Source organism: Elephas maximus, chromosome 13 (genome assembly GCF_024166365.1).
Source record: "Elephas maximus indicus isolate mEleMax1 chromosome 13, mEleMax1 primary haplotype, whole genome shotgun sequence".
NCBI classification, from domain to species: Eukaryota; Metazoa; Chordata; class Mammalia; order Proboscidea; family Elephantidae; genus Elephas; species Elephas maximus.
The window spans coordinates 64,757,176-64,774,748 of NC_064831.1; the positions used below are offsets into that span (position 1 = coordinate 64,757,176).

The 17,573-nt window shown below is 41.4% G+C and overlaps 1 protein-coding gene across 6 annotated transcripts in view; it reads right to left on the reverse strand.

The window, feature by feature from the left end:
* EDC3 (enhancer of mRNA decapping 3) overlaps positions 1 to 11,272 on the reverse strand; it is a 63,638-nt gene extending 52,366 nt beyond the window's left edge. For 2 of the 6 annotated variants that reach the window (XM_049905300.1, XM_049905305.1), the window contains exon 1: positions 10,930 to 11,091. The gene's annotated coding sequence lies outside the window, so the exon portion shown is untranslated. Of the gene's footprint in view, positions 1 to 10,409; positions 10,895 to 10,929; positions 11,113 to 11,250 lie in introns of those variants that run through there. The other 4 variants (XM_049905304.1, XM_049905306.1, XM_049905301.1 and 1 more) reach the window with 4 other exon arrangements.
* Positions 11,273 to 17,573: the final 6,301 nt, after the last annotated feature.

Here is a 17,573-nt window from a genome sequence, read left to right on the forward strand (position 1 = left end):
GTATAACTGAGACTAGAGGGACCCCAGTGGTCATGGTCCCCCAGATGTTGTGTTAGCCCAAGACAGGAACCATTCCCAAAGCCAACTCTTCAGATAGGAGTTGGACTGGACAATGGGATAGAAAATGATACTGGCAAAGGATGAGCTTCTTGGATCAAGCCGACACATAAGACTATGTTGGCATCTCCTGAGTGGAGGAGAGAGGAGAGGGCAGAGGGGTTAGAAGCTGGCCGAATGGACACAAAGAGAGTGGAGGAAGGAGTGTGCTATCTCATTAGGGGGAGAGCAACTAGGAGTACAGCAAGGTGTATACAAATTTTTATATGAGAGACTGACTTGATTTGTAAACTTTCACTTAAAGCACAATTAAAAAAAAAACAATAAGGTATTTAGAATATCCCCCAAATATTTGTAAATTAAGCAAGACATTTCTAAATACCTATGGGTCAAAGAAGAAATCACAAGGGAATTTAAAAAATAGTTTGGACTCAATGATAATGAAAGCGCAGCATGGAAAATTTGTGGTATGCATGACTGCCCTGACAGGGCACACAACAGAGAATCCCTGATGGAGCGGGAGAGAAGTATGGAGCAGAGCTCAAATTTGCATAAAAAGACCAGACTTCATGGTCTGACTGAGGCTGGAGGAACCCCCAAAGACATGGCCCCCAGGTGCTCTATTAACCCAGAACTAAAACCATTCCTGAAGCCCATTCTTCAAAGATTAGACTGGAGTATAAATCATAAAATAATACTCATGAAGAGTTGCTTCTTAGTTCAAACAGGCACAAGAAACCAAATGGACAGCTCCTGTGCACAGGTAGATGAGAAGGCAGGAGGGGACAGGAACTGGCTGAATGGACACAGAAACCCAGGGTGGAAAGGGGGAGTGTGCTGTCATATTACAGGGATTGCAACAAATTGTCATATAACGGTATGTGTATAAATTTTTGTATAAGAAATTAACTTGAGCTATAAACTTTCACCTAAAGCACAATAAAAAAAAAATTGTGGGATGCACTTAAAACTTCCATGGAAATTTATAGCTTTAAGTGCTTATATTAGAAAAGAAGAAAGGTTTTTAAACCAATGACCTAAGCTTCTATCTTAAGAAGCTCAGGAAAAAAGAGCAAATTAAATCTAGTCAATGTTATTGTTGTGAGCTGCCTTCGAGCTACCCCCAACTTACGGTGACCCCATGTACAAGAGGATCAGACTGTTGTGATCCATAGGGTTTTCACTGGCTGATTTTTTAGAATTATATCACCAGGACTTTCCTCCTAGTCTGTCTTAGTCTAGAAGCTCTGGAAAAACCTGTCCAGCATCATAGAACATGCAAGCCTCCGATGAGAGGGGTGGCAGCTGTGCTAAAGTGCATTGAGTTTCCCACACAGAATGGGAGATTTCTAACCCTGAATAAAGGCTGCCCCTCAAAAGGCCAATATGCACATGAAAAGGTGCTCAAGATCATTAGTTATCAGAGAAATGCAAATTAAGACACAATAAGATACCATTTTATACCCACTAGGGTCGCTATGAGTTGGAATCCACTTAAGGGCAATGGGTAGTAGTAGTACCATGGCTTAAAAGGACTTGTAATATCAAATTTGAGTAGGGGTATGGAACAACTGGAACTCCCTTACATTGCTGGTAAGAATGAAAATGATACAAATCAGTTTGGAAAACAGTTTGGCAGTTTCTTATAATGTTAAATACATATTTCCCTATGATCCAAAATTTCATTCCTAGAATCTACCCAAAATAAATTAAAGCATATATTCAAAAAGGCCTGTACACAAATATATGCAGAACTTTAGTCACAATAGCCAAAAACCGTACAAATGTCTATCAAGAGGAGAAGAGATCAACAAATTGTGGTATAATCAAACAATGAAACACATCGCTACAATAAAAAGGAATAAGCTATTTTAAGCAAAAAACATGGATGAGTTTTAAAAACCGAGTGAAAGAAGTCACAAAGATGAGTACATATGAGCCTATTCATAAGAATTTCTAGAATAGGCAAAGCTACTATATGATGAGAATGATCAGAACAGTGATTGCCTCTAGGGTAGAAGGAATGACTGGAAAGGAGCTAATGGGATTCTGGTGTGATAAAATTGTTCTGTATCTTCACTGATACAGTAGGTACACATATACATTTACCAAAACTCATTGAATTGTGCACTTAACATCTGTGCGTTTTACTGTATGTAAATTATACCTCAATAAAAGAGAAAAAGTGTATGTATCCAACGTACCCACTATATAACACCATAGAATATTTAGCCTTTCCATAAATATAAGAAAACAGTAACTTCCTAAGCAAGATTTTCCACAAAAAAAAAAAAAATAAAAATAAAAAGCCCACATATAGGACAGTGTCTACCCAGATGTCTATTAGGCATCTCATAAATGTCCAAAAGAATTCTTGATTTCCCTAACCCCCATACTCCACACCCCCCCATTTGTTTGTTCCTAAGCCTCACCTATCTCAATAAATGGCACCAGCATTCGCACAAGGAGTCATCCTTGATTCCTTACTATCCTTCATCCCACACATTCAATCCATCAGCAAGTCCTATTGCCATCACCTCAAAAATATATCCATTTATCTCCATCTCTATTACCACCTTCCTAGTGTAAGCCGCCATCATTTCATCATTGCAGGAGGTCTCTAACTGGTCTCTCTGCTTACACTCTTGTTTCTTCTTCTATCTGTTCTCTGCACAGCAACCAGAGAAAATTCTAAAATGCAAATCAGTTGTCATTCTCCTGAATAAAACCTTTCAGAGGCTTCCAACCATAACAGTCGAGTCCAACTTCCTTTCCATGGACTATAGGCCCCAAAGGATCTGATCTCTGCTAACCTCTACGACTTCATCTCTTCCTACTCCCCTCCCACTATTGTCCAGACACACTGGCCTTCTTACTGTTCCTCAAACATAGCAAGTTTGTTTCCTCCAGAACTCTGCACCAGCTATTCCCGGAATACTGCTTCCCCAGCTCTTTGAATGGCTAGCTCCACCATGTCTTTCTGCTAAGTCTTAAAATGTCACTGCCTGAAAGGGATCTTTCCTGGCCACCGATCACTATCCCTCATTACTCTCTAACACATCATCCTCTGTTATGATCTCAAATGAACAACTATACGAGTTATTTTATTCGTGTTTATATTGTCTGCTTCACCCCACTAGAATGTAAGCTCCACAAGGGCAAGGGACCTTGACAGTCTTGTTCAGCCAGTGAGTGCCTAAAATGGAACAGGAATTCAATACATATTTTTTAACTGATGAATGAACTAGACATAATAAATCTGACAGAAGTTAATCACTCGAAGTCTGAAGTATCTAAATATTTCTATCTAAATGCCTTGGCTCTTTTTGAAAATAGTTCTAAAAATATACAATATCCTTAAAGCATACTCTCTGCAAAATCCTGCAGAAGGTATGAGATATAACACTGCCCTCCACACAGAAGGAACTCAGGAAATAGCTGGCAGATGAATAGGAACATAACATTCAATATTAAACACCAAATGAAACAGTGGCTCAGTTTTCCATCAAATATAGAAAAGAAATGGAATAGCATTTTAAGTAGTTTTCAAATATTAATTTCGGATGTTTATCTACATAAAATGTAGAGTATAAAAGAAGAAAAAAAAGTGCCAAAAAGCATATAAAGAAGCAATAAAAGGCATTCCACTGCTAAACAGAGTATGTCCCACCAGAAACACAAAGCATTAAAGAGCTCGGCTCTAGGGATTAAATCAAACACTAGGCTCTTCTCTAGTGATCTAACTAACTAAGCAAGTATCACAAAACTATGCTGACAGAACAGAAAATAAAAGAAACAATGTAGGCTCATCATAAATTTTTTTTTTTTTATCTTTTACATTTTACTACGGAAATTTTCAATCACACAGAAAAGTAGAGAGCAGCATGACGAGCCTCACATACACATCACTTTACAATTATCGAGGTAGCCTTAAGAATTTAAGAGATCTGATGAATTTCCAATGCAACACAATTTCCAAAACAATGGCGATGATAGAAAGGCACACGCTTTAGGCTTACCTCTTCCTGATCAGCCTTTGCCTACTTAACGTCACTTAAAGCATGGATTTCCTTTCCTACTATTTATACTCCATCATAAGGGAGTGGGCTGCACCAGTTACTGGGCTAACATCTTCATGTCAAAAAGAACTACAACGGAGGCAGCAAGAGATACAGTAGCTACAAAAGGACCAATCTCCTGATGGCTTTTATTTTCTACTTTATCAACTGTAACATATACAGCATATAAAATACATAGTACATGTACATATCTTGAGTATACAGCTCAATGAATTTTTACATATTATTCATCCATGTAACTACCAGCCCAATCAAGATAAAGGCTTCGTTGTGTCCTCCCAAATGTAACCATTATCCTGATGCCTATCATTTAATAAGACGTTTTACAAAAACGCTATGTTGGTACAGCTAGCCAGCCAACGCCATTCTGCCAATTTGCTACTAAAATTTATCCTAACAATCTGTTTGTGTAGCTAGAAGAGGAGCAGAGATGTCAGTTCACCAGGATTTTCCAGGTGATTTTTTTTTTAATATGGAACAATTTTGGTCAAACGCTGAACTATGAGGACTTCCAGACTACTGAATGCCAGACTTAGAACGGGACTTTACTATATCACTTCTCTTGTGAGAGGCCTGTAGATAACAAAGTTGGGTAGCCCTAAACAGACTTCCACCCATTATGCAACTGAAGCAGTTGCCAAAACAGTCCATAAACTACAAATACCCAACTTGTGAACCACAGACCTGGCTACTTCATTTGAACTGCCACATCAGACAACTCACAGCATTCAGGCAGGACGAGTACCCTTGGCCTGCTAAAGACAGTTACAATCAACAGCTGTGGGTGGGCAAGTGGTTGGTTAGAGAGGCTTCTGAAAAACTAGGTGTTTTCCATGCATCTGGAAAGGTGTTTATGTTTGTAGAATCAACATCTTAGGAATGGCAGGAACCTTAAAAAAAAATATCCAGTACAATCCTAGTACTGAGTCTATGTCATTGTGTGCCGTAGAGTTGATTCCGACTCACAGGCCTTCCACGGAAGGTGGCATGTTGGACAGGACATGAACTTTTGAAGTCTGACATCACCAGCTCAGTTTACTTCTGAGATTCAACCCCTTCCAGCCCTATGACCTGGGCAAATAACCTAATATGAACCTTAATTCTCTCATATATAAAATGAGAATTATACCAATTATACCACCTACCTCATAGAATCATTGTGAAGATTAAATGTGATAACCTATACAGTGTGTACCACGTATCAAATTCTAGTTCATTCCCTGATCTCAAAACTTACTATACGGCCACGGTAGTCAAAACAGTCTGGTACAACAACTGACACATACCAATGGACCAGAACTGAGAACCCAGAAGTAAATCCATTCAGCTACGGACAGCTGATCTTTGACAAAGGGTTGAAGTCCATTCAATGGGGAAGAGATAGCTTCTTTAACAAATGGTGCTGGCGAAACTGGATATCTATTTGAAGAAAAACAAAACAGGACCCATATCTCACACCATACATAAAAACTAACTCAAAATGGATCAAAGACCTAAATGTTAAACCTAAAACTATAAAGTTCCTAAAAGATAACACAGGGACAAAGCTAGGGGTTCTAATTTATGGCATAAATAAGACTATCATACATAACTAAAAATTCACAAACGCCAGAAGATAAACTAGATAACTGGGGCCTCCTAAAAATTAAATACTTAAGCACATCAAAAAACTTCATCAGAAGAGTAAAAAGAGAACCTAGAGACAGGGGAAAAATTCTTGGCAATGACATATCTGACAAGTGTCTAATCTTTAAAATTTACAGAAAACTTCAATGCCTTAACAACAAAAAGCCAAGCCAATCAAAAAACAGGCAAAGGACATGCGCAGACACTTCACCGAAGAAGATATTCAGGTAGCCAACAAAAACATGAAGAGATGCTTGAGATCATTAGCCATTAGAAAACCCATTACCGTAGAGTCGATTCCAACTCATACCGTAGAGTCGATTCCCTATAAGACACAGTAAAACAGCCGCGCTGGGCTTCCAAGGAGCAGCTGGCAGATTCGAACTACCGACCTTTTAGTTAGCAGCCGAGCTCTTAACCACTGTGCCTCGAGGGTTCCCATTAGGCATCAGATAGATGAAAATCAAAACCACAATGAGATACCATCTCACCCCAGCAAAAAAAAAATGGCACTGATCAAAAAAACAGAAAACCACAAACGCCGGTGAGGTTATGGGGAGACTGAAACTCATACACTGATGGTGGGACTGTAAAATGGTACAACCACTATGGAAGACGGTAAGGCACTTCCTCAAAAAGCTAGAAATAGAAACACATATGATCCAGCAATCCCACTATAAGGTATTTACCCTAGAGAAATAAGAGCTGTGACACGAACAGACATATGCACACTCACGTTCACTGCAGCATTATTCACAATAGCAAAAAAATGGAAACAACCTAAGAGTCCATCAACGGATGAATGTATAAATTGTGGTACATAATACAATGGAATACAGTGCAACAATAAAGGATAATAAGTCTGTCGAACACTTTACAACATGCATGAATCTGGAGGACATTATGCTGAGTGAAATAAATCAATCACGAAAGGATAAATACTGTATGATACCACTTTTATAAAAAGTTTAGAATAAAGTTTACTCACAGAAAGCAACATTCTTTGATGGTTACCAGGAATGGGAGGGAAAAGGAGGGAGAATCACTGTCTAGATAATAGACACATGTTAATTATGGTGATGGAGAAGGAAGTCAGCACAATGTGACCAACGCAAAGGAAGACACTGAGATGTATGCGAGAATAAAGGACAACTACAGTAACACCTATACTATATACCATATACAATTCTGCAACAATAGTAATACTAACCTAAAACCTGTGAATAGTTACCTAGGTAGATATACATGTTATACAGATGTTGGACGGCACATGGGCGTGCGTGCGCGTGTAAATATGGAAACAACCTGTTGCTGCCAAGTTGATTCCGACTCACAGCGACCCCATGGGACAATGTAGAACTGCCCCATAGGGTTTCCAGGGAGCAGCTGGTGGATTCAGACTGCTGACCTTTTGGTTGGCAGCTGAGCTCTTAATCACTGCATCACCAGGGCCTCATCTATGGGTATAGTTGTGGGTAATTATATACACATATTTGTATGTGCTGCATGTGTATCCATATATATAATAGAACACATAAGAGGCACTGTTATGGGAGCTTCTCAGGCATAGCCAAACACCTCACAGGACTGAGTTACTGGGCTTGAAGGCTAAAGACCATAGTCTCAGGTGACATCTAGCTCAATTGGCATAACATAGTTCATAAAAATAATGTTCTCCATCTCAGTTTGGTAAGTAGTGTCTAGTGTCTTAAAAGCTTGCGAGCCACCAGACAGCTTAGATACAACTATTGGTCTCTTCCCATTTGTAGCAAAAGAGAGCGAAGAAAAGCAAAGACTCAAGGAAGAAATTAGTCCAAAAGACTAATGGCCTACACAAACCACGGCCTCCTCTATCCTGAGACCAGGAGAACTAGATGGTGCCCGGCTACCACTACTGACCACTCTGACCAAGGACATAATAGAACGTCGCGGTTAGAATGGAAGGAAAATGTAGAACAAAACTCAAATTCATAAAAAAGACCAGACTTACTGGAATGACAAGAGACTGGAGGAACTGCGGAGACCATCACCCTAAAACACCCTTTCAAACTGGAACTGAAGCCACTCCCTGAGGTCACCTTTCAGCCAAACAATACATAGGGCTATAAAATAAACAATAACATCCATGAGGAATGCGCTCCTCAGAGCAATCAACTAAACTGTGCTCCTTAGAACAATCAACTAAATGAGAACAAACAGGCAACATCTGCCCAAAAGCAAAGATGAAAAGGCAAGGAGGGACACGGAAAATTGGAGGGATGGAAATGTGGAAGGCAGGGTGGAAACAGGGAGAGTGCTGACACATTGCAGCGATAGTAACCAATGTCATGAAACCATATGTATATGAATTGATGAAAGGAAAATTAATTTGCTATGTAAACTTCCACCTAAAGCGCAATAAAAAAAATTTTTTTTTTTGGTTCAAATGTCTCCTTTTATCAGAAAAAATACTGACTAGACAGAGGACTGGCATTACGGCCCTTGAAAATCATACTGTGAGGGCCACCTCTTTTCTCAACCAAACAAAAATACAAAAATGTCTGAATTCACTCTCCAATATCCTGGAAAGAAGTCCCAGTTTTCAAACTAGAATATGCATATCTCTGGGGGTAAACAAAGTTTTCCAAGAGATACGAAAGCACGGGAGTCAACTTCCATAGGAAGCCCATTAAAATCCGTTGCCGTCGAGTCTATTCCAACTCATAAAAAAAAAAAAACTTTTTTTACTCATAGCAATGCTCTATCAACCCTACAGGAGAGAGTAAAAATGCCTCATATGGTTTCCAAGGAGTGCTTGATGGACTCAAACTGTCCACCTCTTGGTTAGCAGCCATAGCTCTTACATTACACCACCAGAGTTTCCCTCCACAGAAAAGGGGTCAGTAAACTACAACCTGTGGGCCAAATTTGGCCGACTGTCCCTAAAGTTTTATTGGAACACACCCATGCTCATTCATTTGTGTTTTCTCTATGGCTGTTTTCACACTACAATGGGAGAGCTGAGTAGTTGTGACAGAGACAATAAAAAAAAAAAAAAAAAAAAGAGACAATATGGCCCACAAATTCTACCATCTGGCCCTTTACAGAAAAAGCACACAGATCCCTGCTTTATTCATTTCAGGAATGAAGGAATTTCAGAAATGCGAGGTTGGTCTAACATTTAAAAATAATGTACGCCATTTCATACATACCTTATAGTTTTAAAAAAGCTTATTTGTATATTTTTAAAACATCGTATTCCCAAAACTTTTTGGGAAAAGTGGAATGGGTACAAGTTCAAAAGAAAAAGGAAAAATATAAAATGGACAAATTCCCAGAATGATACAAATTACCAAAATTGACTCAAAGAAAACCTAAATAGAACTCTATCAAGTAAAGAAACTGAATTAGCAATTACAAATCTTCCCAGAAAGAAAAGGCCAGGTCCAGAGGACTTCGCTGGTAAATTATATCAAACATTTGAGAAAGAAATAGTACCAATCCTACACAAACTCTTTCAGAAAACAGAGCAGGAGGGAACGCTTCCCAACTTCCTTTATGAGAGTAGTTTTATTCTGATATTGAGACCAGACAAAGACATCATTAGAAAAGAAAATGTCATCTAAAGTACAATTAAAAAAAAAAAAAAAAAGTCAGACCAATATCCCTCACGAACATAGACACAAAAATTCTTAACAAAATATTAGTAAATCTAACTCAGCAACATATGAAAAGTATTATACACCATGACTAAGTGGGGTTCATTTCAGGAATGGAAGGTTGGCTTAACATCTAGTAACACTGCTCGTCTGGTTGATACGAACAGAAATATGACACATCTTCCACTTTGCATTAATTACAGGATCTCACGAATGACAAGGATCTAAAATATTTTCTAGTCCCGTGTTATTCAAATTACAGTTCATGATCTATTAGAGGTTAGAGTCAATTCAGCGACTTGCAACTTTTTTTTTCCTTTTAATGAAATAAAAAATGTCAAAAGGCATCACCTGTAGAAAGGATAAATAAACTTTTGTTGTGTGTGTGTCTGTGTGTGTGTGTTCCTGCTCCTGTGAGCAGGGGGCACACTGAGTCATGATGTAAAATGTATCTAGTTGTGGGTCACAGGTTAACAAAGTTTGAGAGATACTTTTCTAGCCTCACAGCCCTACCCCTACAAGGAGACTCCACCAAAATACTCTTAGTAATCAAAAGGGCATGTTCTTTGCAACTATTTTCACTTCATACAGAGAAACCAGCAACTGGGAAAGAGTTCTGTGCTCAGTACACCTAATTTGTCTTTCATATATAAAGATTAAGATCCCTTAGAAGTTTCCGTTTGAAACACTGATCTGCTCAGAGACACTTACGTTTTGGTGGGATTAAAACCTATACTTGGCAGACATCCAAATGAAGTTAGTTTAGTCTGTGGCTAGGGAAAAGAACGAAAACCACTCTGGTTCTTAAGTTCCTCATCTGTAAGCAGAGGAGAAGACTGCTAAAACTCCTTCTAGGCCTAGAATTGGAAGATAATTCAAAAGCAAGCGGCCAAATCAGCAAGGACTCTGCCTCTCACACATCACAGCAATTTAACTACTTAACATGTCAATTATTGATAAGCACAATCAATATCACAACAAGTACTGGTAACAAGAACCGCGAACTTACACCAAGGGCAGGAAAAAATCGAGAGGGAAGTTCCTGAGATTCAGCAGAGGATGCGCCGTAGCGTGTATCATTAACTTCTCAGCCATCCTTGTCTCCCAGACCCCGGCTCACCTCTGTCCTCAAGCCATCAGTTCATGGGTATGGCACTCTGCTCTTCCCTGCTCCCCTATCCCACTGTGCAAAAGGAAACTGAAGCACGGAGCAACGAGTGAGCTGCAGCAGCCACCAACAAGGCTGGACTAGGACCTCAGGCCGCTAACGCCTCCTACCTCATGCAAGCCATTCCCAGGCTATTTAGAATCCGCTGTCCTCGGCCACCCACCTTAAACCAAACCCCATGGGCAACTCCTAGTACCTGGCCTCCATATCATTCATACCGATGCGGCCTCCAGCTCCCACCCACCCCAGTAAAGCTCTATAAGGCCTGGAACCCCGAAGCCTGAAGGCAAACACTGCTGGCCAACCACGGAAGCCCCCGACCACGGGCGCTCACAAACCGGCCGCCTCCCCTCGCTCCCACCTCCGCGCCGTCCAGCCGCGCTTCCTCCTCACTTCACACTGAGCCGACGGCGCAACGCGGGAGGGACCCAAAGACTGAGGGGCTTCTTCTCCGCACCGACCCCCAGAGCCACGGCATCCGCCGCCGCCACCGGAACCGCCCGGGCGTCTACACGCCAACAGCGTGAGGTCACTTCCGGCGCGACGCCTTGGAACTGGGGGGCGGGCGGTTGAGGGTGAGCGCCCGGGAAACTTGAGAGCTGGGGAGACCGCGGCAAGGGCTGGCCATGCGGCCTCCCGAAGTCGCGCCTGGGCGGCCATTTTGCGTGCTCCACGTACTTACTTACATCGGGTGGAACCCTCGCTGGAGTCGGGGTCCTGGTTCTCCCTTCCCCAGCCCCGACGCCTGGGAAACTCCGTTTTCCTTTGTAGGCTCTAAGAAAAACTTGGGCTTCCTCACCCACCGCTTGCGCCAATCGCCAAGCTTGAGCGAAGGACTTTCGGGGTGCCTGATGACGCGGGACCCCATCCTTGCTCTGTCGCAGCTGTAGGATTCAAAAAGTAGGTCAACCTGAGGACAGGTTAAAGGAAACAAGAAATTCCTTCCGCGGCTAATCCTCAGAGTTTATTAGCTCAGCCCTTTTGGGGAGTTGGAGTCAGCCTCTCTACGCTTGCTTGCCTGTCCCTGTCTTCCTCCTTCCCCTCTAGCCTGTCCTGGTACACAATAAAGTGTCACCCTCCGTTCTCCTGCCTTTGGCATTTCATAGTCTTAGCAGTATTAACTTTGAAAAAAAACATGGCTTTAGGGCCAAGACTAAGTGTAACGAGGAGTTTTCTACCTTAAAGTTTGCAAGGCATCCTTAAAGCCTGACGCCTGGTTTGGGAACCACTGTTTGTGCAGGCTGCATGGACTAGGGCAGTGGTTTCCAAAACTGGCTCTACAAAATCAGTTGAGGAACCTTATAAAACTTTTATTTTGCAGGGGATCCTCGCCCCACCCCCCCACCCCCAATCGCAAGAGATTCCTTTTTAGTAGGTCTGGAAGGGTGCTGGCATCTATTTTTTTAAAGGTTCTCTCCAGTCAATTCTGTGCATACTCCAAGTTTGGGAGTCATTGCTACATCAGACCCAGGGTTGAATGCTAGCTCTTTTTTTTTTTTACAAACTATACCTATGAAACACAAGATAAACTGGAGATGATAGCTGACAAAGTTGCTGTGAAATTGAATGAATAATGTGCACCTGCTCATAGTTGATATGCCTAAAAATGTGGTTAATTCTCTCGTACATTCCTTTGGTTAGGGTTTTATAGTCTACTCCAAACAAGTTTTTAAATTCACAAGGCCCAATCTTCAATCATGAGATTATTCTTTACTGCAAGCATTGCTGTAGCCACAGGGGTCAGTTGGTTATGTGATGTTACGTTATGTTACGTTACATTATTATGTTGTGTTATGTTATGCTCACCATTACAGACCCATCCACCACTTGTCTGTCATTTTGGTATACTGTGGTGGCTTCTGTGTTACCGTAATGCTGGAAGCTATGCCACCAGTATATCAAATACCAGCAGGGCCACCTATGGTGGACAGGTTTCACTGGAGCTTACAGACTAAGACAAACTAGGAAGAAGCACCTGGCAATCTACTTCTAAAGAAGTCTACGAGAGCCAAAGAATAACCTTGAGCATATCCCACCAGAATTTAGAGACCATCTCAAGAAAGATTTGACACATTGAACACTAATGACCGAAGACAAGACGAAGTATGGAATGGCATCAAGGATATCATATGTGAAGAAAGCAAGAGGTCATTAAAAAGGAGAGAAAGAAAAGACCAAAGCACATGTCAGAAGATACCCTGAGACTTGCTCTTGAACATAGAGTAGCTAAAGCGAATGGAAGAAATGATGAAGTAGAAGAGCTGAACAGAAGATTTCAACGGGCAGCTCAAGAAGACAAAGTATTATCATAAAATGTGCAGAGACCTGGAGTTAGAAAACCAGAAGGGAAGAACACACTCAGCATTTCTCAAGCTGAAGGGACTGAAGAAAAAAATTCAAGCCTCGAGTTGCAATACTGAAAGATTCTATGGGCAAAAAATTGAACTGCATAGGAAGCATCAAAAGAAGATGGAAGGAATACACAGAGTCACTGTACCAAAAGAATTGGTCAATGTTCAACCATTTCAGGAGGTAGCATGTGATCAGGAACCAATAGTACTGAAGGAAGAAGTCCAGGCTGCACTGAAGACATTGGCGAAAAACAAGGCTTCAGGAATTGATGGCATACCAGTTAAGATGTTTCAACACACGGATGCAATGCCAGTAAATTTGGAAGATAGCTACCTGGCCAGCCAACTGAAAGAGACCCATATTTGTGCCCATTTCAAAGAAAGGTGATCCAAGAGAATGTGAAAATTATCAACCAAGATTATTAGTATATGCAAATAAAATTTTGCTGAAGATAATTCAGAAACAGTAGCAGCAGTACATCAACAAGGGACTTCTAGAAATTCAAGCTGGATTCAGAAGAGGACATGGAACAAGGGATATCATTGCTAATGTCAGATGGATCTTGGCTGAAACAGAGAATACCAGAAAGACGTTTACCTGTGTTTTATTGACTATGCAAAGGCATTTGGCTATGTGGATCGTATCAAGTTATGATTAACATTGCGAAGAATGGGAATTCTGGGACGCTTAATTGTGTTCATGAGGAACCTGTATAAACCAAGAGGCAATTGTTAAAAACAGAACAAGGGGTTACTGCATGGTTTAAAATCAGGAAAGGTGTGAGTCAGGATTGTATCCTTTCACCATACTTACTTGATCTGTATACTGAGCAAATAATCCAAAAAGCTGGACTATATGAAGGACGTGGCATCAGGGTTGTAGGAAGATTCATTAACAACCTGCGATATGCAGATGACACAGCCTTGCTTGCTGATAGGAAAGAGGACTTGATGTACTTACTGATAAAGATTGAAGACTACTGCCTTCAATATGGATTACACCTGAACATAAAACAAAAATCCTCAACTGAACCGATAAGCAACATCACGATAAACGGAGAAAAGACTGAAGTTGTCAGGGATTTCATTTTACTTGGATCCACAGTCAACATCCGTGGAAGCGGCAGTCAAGAAATCAAACAATGTATTGCATTGTGGGCACATCTGCTGCAAAAGTCCTCTCTGAATTATTAAAAAGTGAAGATATCGCTTCGAGGACTAAGATGTGCCTGACCCAAGCCATGATATTTTCAGTCACCTCGTATGCATGTGAAAGCTGGACAGTGACTAAGGAAGACTGAAGCAGAATTGATGCCTTTGAATTATGGTGTTGGAGAAGAATATTGAATATACCATGGACTGCCAGAAGAACCAACAGCTCTGTCTTGGAAGAAGTACAACCAGAATGCTCCTTAAAAGTGAGAATGGCAAGACTTCATCTCCTGTACTTTGGACATGTTATCAGGAGGGACCAGTCCTTGGAGAAGGACATCATGCTTGCTAGAGTAGAGGGTCATGGAAACAGAGGAGGACCCTCAACAAGGTGGATTGACACAGTGGCTGCAACAGTGGATTCAAAAATAGCAATGATTGTGAGAATGGCCCAAGACAGGGCATTGTTTTCTTCTGTTGTACATATGGTCACTATGAATTGGAACCGACTTGATGGCATCTAACAACAGCAGTCCCATCAGCCTTGCACAGGGCATGCCTTATAAAAACAAACAAATCCATTGCCATTAATTGAATACCACTTGTCTTAGTCATCTAGTGCTTCTATAACAGAAATAACAAGAAAAACAAGTGGATGGCTTTAACAAAGAGAAGTTTATTTTCTCACAGTAAAGTAGGCTAAAAGTCCAGGTTCAGGGTGTCAGCTCCAGGGGAAGGCTTTCTCTCTCTCGGCCTTCTCATCAGTCTTCCCCCAGACTAGGAGCTTCTCTGGGCAGAGACCCTGGGTCTAAAGGCCGCACTCTGCTCCCAGCACTGCCTTCTTGGCGGTATGAGGTCCCCATGTGTCTCTGCTCACTTCTTTCTTTTATGTCTCAAGAGAGTGTCCCAAGACACAATCTAATCTTGTAGGCTGAGTCCTCCCTCACTAACGCAACTGCCCCCATCTTCCCCTATTAACATCATATAGGCAGGATTTACAACATATAGGTAAATCACACAATACTGGAAATCATGGTCCAGCCCAATTGATACACACATTTTTGGGGGGACAGTTCAATCCGTGACATCACTCATGTCAACCCTGTATGTTACAGAGTAGAACTAAATTCATAAGATTTTCTTAGCTGTAATCTTTACAGAAGCAGATTGCCAGGCTTTCCTTCTGCAGTGCTGCTGGTTGGTTTTAAACTGCCAAGCTTTTGATTAGCAACTGAGCGCAAACCGTTTGTGCCACCTAGGGACCTCCTGCCTCATAGTAGATGTTAAAATAAGTGTTGAATGTATGAAGGAATTGTCCTAAGGCTTCCTACATAGACTTTCCCCAAGGCTCAAACTGAGAAGTTCTAGGCACCTCTGAAGTCCCAGCTGGTGAGCTATTAAACCTTGGTAAAGCAGTCAGCAACTGCCTTAATCCACTATCTGCTCTGTCAGCCCTGAAGAATTGCTTGATTTAGAGAATTATGCTATGTTGTATTTTGACCTAGAATTCATGGGCAGATCAATCACCCAGTGTGAAAAGCATTGTTGAGTTTCTACTGTGGCCTGAAGGGTGTGACAAATAATTTCATAATTGGGAAGGGAACATTCTTTCTCTAAACTGCGTCTACATTCTCCAGGGCTAGTCATTCTGAGAATTGAGAAAAGGATTGTTTCTGTTTCTGATTGAACACAGAAAAGTCGTTCTCGTTAAGTTCATTTGGAAACCAAAAGCCAGTGGTATTCTACGAAGTTTGTTAAAAATGCAGATTCTAGTCCTCCCTCTGAGAGACTGATTCAGTAGGTCTGGGGTAGAATCCAGGAATCCAAGAAACAAGAGCCAGGAGAATAGCATGTCCTTTGGACCCAGGGTGCCTGTGCTGAGAAGTTCCTTGACTGGGGAAGATTGAGGACAAGGACCTTTCTCCAGAGCCGACAGAAAGAGAGAAAGCTTTCCCCTGGGACTGACACCCTGATTTTGGACTTCCAGCCTACTGGGCTGAGAGAATAAACTTTGTTAAAGCCATTCATTTGTGGTATTTCTGTTATAGCAGCACTAGATAACTAAGACAATACCTAAAAGACTTGAAAGCGGGAACTCATATACATGTACGCCAATGTTCATTGCAGCATTATTCACGATAGCTAAAAGGTAGAAACAATCCAAGTGTCCATCAAGAGATGAATAAAATGTGGTATATACCTACAATGAGAGGGGAGTGCAGAGAGGGGAGAATAGAGCTTTCCAGATGTGACATCTGGGCTGAGGTTCAAAGGATGAAAAGAGATTAATCAGGTGAAATAGGGAAGACGGTCATTCCTGTAAATGAAGTGTTATTATTGCCAAGAAATGTGAGTATGCACGACATAGCCAAAGAAATGCAAGTAGTTCAGCTTGGATAGAGCATATATGTAAAGGGAAGAAGTAAAGATAGGTTAATTTAGAAAGACAAGCAGAGCCAGATAATAAAGGGCCTTCTGTGCCCTAAGGAGCTTGGATTTTATCCTAAGGACAATGGGAAACCAATGAAGAATTTTAAGCAAGAAAATGTCTTGGTCAGATTTGTATTGTGGAGAATGTACTTGAGAAAAACAACTGGAGGGAATAAGACCAAATGATAAATGATAAGAACTCAAACTAAGGGAGTAGCAAGTGGGATTAAAAAGGAGAAGACACAAATTATAGAGAGATTTAAAAAATAGGATCAACTCCCAGGTTTAAGGCTAAAGCAAAAGATTGGTGGTGCTATTTCCTCAGATATGGAAAATGAGAGGTTGTGGGTAAGCAGTAATGGAGGAGTAAAAAGGTAGATGGTAAATTCATGTCTGTATGTGTTGATTTTGAGGTACCTGTGGGGACAGTTAGCATCAGAAATGGGGAGATTTGCATAGACCCCATAATTTAGATGGCCCCTACTTCGTTTCTCTTCTATCCAAGTCTCTTTCCCTCTTGGACAAAGAGGACATGACTACCCAGAACTCACACACCCACTTCCAGATCCTGCTACACTGCAGGTTCCTAAAAAAAAATCCCTGAATTCCATCTTAAATGTCCCCACACCTGCTTCCAGCTCATGGACAAGCTTCTTCCCCAGGTCTGTTCTGAGGATGGACTGCCACCATTGTGCACGTTCCTAGGCCCAAGGAGTAGCCAAAAAGGTGTCTGCTTGGGAGGAGTGTGGATGGAGCTTGGGAAATCAGGCTGGGGTCTTGACACATGTATCCAAGAGGTCTCTCACAGTGTGGGGTCGAACACGGGTGAGAAGAAAAAGGGACAGGTCAGGAATCTTCATTTTATACTCTTGCCCTGGCCATGCACATGTTACAGGTGGGCCTGCTGTAGGGCATTAAGTGGGAGATTTGGATGTGTGGATCTGGGGTTCCGGAGAGAGGAGATTCGGAAGTCATCAATAACAAGGCAATTATTAAAGTTCTAATAATGGGCAATATGGTCCAGGGATAGCATATAGCATGAGAAGAATCAAGAGCTAAGGACAGAACCCTG